The sequence below is a fragment of the Cicer arietinum genome, chromosome 3 (genome assembly GCF_000331145.2).
Source record: "Cicer arietinum cultivar CDC Frontier isolate Library 1 chromosome 3, Cicar.CDCFrontier_v2.0, whole genome shotgun sequence".
Lineage (NCBI taxonomy): Eukaryota > Viridiplantae > Streptophyta > Magnoliopsida > Fabales > Fabaceae > Cicer > Cicer arietinum.
The window spans coordinates 38,145,236-38,148,911 of NC_021162.2; positions in this window are offsets into that span (position 1 = coordinate 38,145,236).

Below are 3,676 nucleotides of genomic sequence, written 5' to 3' on the forward strand. Positions count from 1 at the left end.
TTCTTCAACTGCTTTTGAAATCTCATCAACTCGGTCCCGCTCGTACGTATCTGTGTCGAAATCATTTGAAGCATATGTCGAACCATTCTCAAAATTAGTCTTCCCTTTTTTTTTCTCACCGTGTCTTATTCAACATGTATAGCTTTGATCAATTCCATGTCATACTAAATGTCCTTCCAATTGATTTGCTCTAATGCATTTTCCAAAACAACATTTTAAACAAGGAAAAATGATTCGATTTAAGTCTTTTTCATTCTTCACTGCAAACTCAACAAACTCCTTCACTCCATTTTCATACTCTTTTGACAATGGTTTGCAGACATCCATTTCCTGTCCATTTTATATGACATATATGAATGCAGTGTTACACAAATGATAAGCTACTGATAACATGATACCAATCTATAGTATATGTAGTCTAATATTGGAAAATGGAACCAAAGTCCAATGTTATGCATACAAGTCTGATTTCAAAACATAACAAATATTATATGATTTATCAAGTAACAATTTATCTCATTTATCAGGTAACAATTTATATGATTTATCAAGGTTATGCCATCTACTATCAGGTAACATTTTATATGATTTATTAAGTAAGAATTTATTAGTTATAGTGACAACAACAAATTAATAAATACAGTATCTGAGACAACAATCACTCAGTAGAAATGGATGCACAATAGAGGAGGGTTCATCAAGAAGAGAGCACACAGTAGAGGAAATGAGGGTTTGTAGTGATAGGGAGAGAACCTATTAAATATGTTTTTATTTATTTATCAATAATATATAATAGCTAGAATTTGTAGTATGCACATTAAAAATAAAATTATGTGAAAGGATTATGTATAGTTATATATATACTTAAAAGTAAAATTATATATTTACAGGGAATGATTTTTATTAAAGTGTTCACCATTTTATAGCGCTTATATACAAAGCGCTCTAAAAGACCCTGTAATTATGTGAAAGCGCTATATTTTACAACGCTTATATACAAAGCGCTCTAAAAGGGTTATAAACATAATGTGAGAACACTATATTTTACAGTGCTTGTATACAAAGCGTTATAAAAAGCGTTATAAACATTATGTGAGAGCGCTATATTTCACAATGTTTATATCCAAAGCGCTCTAAAAGCGCGGTAAACATTTTGTGAAAGCGCTATGTGACCCTATAACAGCGCTTTCAGCAAAAATGTTGTAAACATTACGACCCTATATGACCCTACCACAACGCTTTTGCAAAAGCACTTGTCAGAAAAGCGTTGTTGTATCCTCTGTTAATTTTAAAATATGATACAATAGTACTTTTAGTTAAAAAGCGCTATAAAAGGTGCGCTGTAAAATGATATATATTAGTAGTTTTGTTTATTTTCCAAGGGATGAAAAATTTGGATTCAGATTGCTACAAGAAATAAATAGTTTTTTATTTTAATTTCATGGAAGGCTAATTTTATAAGATTAATCCACGAGTTCAGAGTTTCATCAACACCTTGAGATTCAGGTTACACTATCAATTTCGATTCATGATTATATTCTTGTTTATTTAATTATATTGATATTCTGATTGCTTAAATTGAATTTCGATAGGATCGATTAAATTTATTTGACATAATTTGGCTTCGGTTTCTAATTTAATTGAATTATAATTTTACGACGCTTGATCATTAATTGTAATATTTTGATGATTGTGATGCTTAATCCAATCAAAGATACTGAATTCACATAGGATTGATTACGCTTTTTTGATCAATTATATATTCAAATAAGAATGGAATCACGAATTAGAAATTAAACTAATTGATAGAATCTATGATAGGTTTGAAACTTGGATGAATCGTTTTGCTTATCTGTTAAATCTAAAATCTAAAAAACCCTCTTTTTAATTTCAACTTTCAATTAGGTTATTATTATAATTATATCAGAAGTACTTGCAAAACGATTCGAGCTATTATCTCTATTTACATTTTATCAATTGTATTTGACATGTGTGCGACAACGGATCAAATTGGCGCCGTTGTCGGGGCTCTCTAATAACAATATTAACCAATATTAACCAGTTTTAGAGTATTACTAACCATCCTAACAATTGTTCTTCGCGTTTTGTTGCTCTACAGGTCGGATAGGCTTGTTTGCAAGCTCCTAGACACGTTGCTAGTAAAAAAAATCCGGTTTTTTAGACGACTGTCTCAGATTGCTCCAAAATTTTGCCAGAAAATTAGAATAAAAAAAATCAAGGAATTAGTTTCTTCGTTTAGACCCTTTTTAATTTTTTGAATTTTTCATATTCTCCAAAAATTCCAAAAAATTTGCGTTGTCTTTATTTGATTTTTAGAAATTTTTGGTTGTATTTTTATATTTTTTGGATTTTATTTGATAGGGTTTTCGATTTTTCACTTCAATTTTAGCAATAGGGATATTGTTGGAATTTTCAGAATTGTGATTTTGCATTGCATTGTTATGATGATGCATGACTAGGCTAGTTCTGCAAATTTGCATTCTCTTGATCCTGAAATAGATAGGACATTTCATTTACGTCGTAGACTTAATTGAGTTGCTAGTGTTAACGAGTCAGTGTCAGATAGTGAATGTGACAACTTGCTGCAAAATATGGCTGATGCGAATAGTAGAACCTTAAGACAACTTGTTGCACCTAATGTACATTATAATGTATTGTGTATCACATATCCTGAAGTTACTGTACCATTTGAACTTAAATCTGGTTTAATGCACTTGCTTCCAAAGTTTAATGGTCTTGCAGGTGAGGAACCCCACAAACACTTGAAGGAATTCCATGTTGTGTGTTCTACCATGAAGTCTCAAGGAGTCACAGAAGACAACATTAAGCTGAGAGCCTTCCCATTTTCATTCCAAGATGCTGCCAAGAACTGGTTATACTACCTTCAAACAGGTTCTGTTATAAGTTGGAATGATCTCAAGATATTGTTTCTAGAAAAATTATTCCCTGCCTCAAGAGTTGTTTCAATCAGAAAAGAAATATGTGGCATCAAGCTGATTGATATGGAATCATTATATGAGTATTGGGAGAGATTCAAGAAATTAGTTTCTAGTTGTCCTCATCACCAGATTTCTAAACAATTGCTCATCCAGTATTTTTATGAAGGCTTGCAACCGATAGATATAAGCGTTTTGGATGTTGCTAGTGGGGGAGCACTTGTCGATAAGACCCCAGAAGCGGCAAAGACTTTGATTGAGAACATGTCCATTAATTCTCAGTAGTTTACAACTAGAAGCAATTCAACATTGTTGACAAGGGGTGTGAATGAAATTCAAGCATCTTCCCACAATAATTTAGAAGGCGGACTTGATGAGCTTACATCTTTAGTAAAAAACATTGGCAATAGGTAAAACCCAAGCAGTGGTCTGTGATATTAGCACTTCTCCAGAGCATTCTACAGATTCATGTCCTACATTGCAAAAAGATCCAATTGTTGATGCTCCTCAAGCATATGCAACAAATATATACAATCCTCAAGCCAAATGTGATCTGTCATATAACAGGTACAATCCTAGTTGGAGAAATCATCCCAACCTGAGATGGGAGAATTCATCTGCACAACAGCAATTTAGGCAGCATCAGCAAAATATTCCTCAACAACAAAACAATGCACCTTCGTTAGAGGACCTCGTTAAACAGATGGTCGTCTAGAATC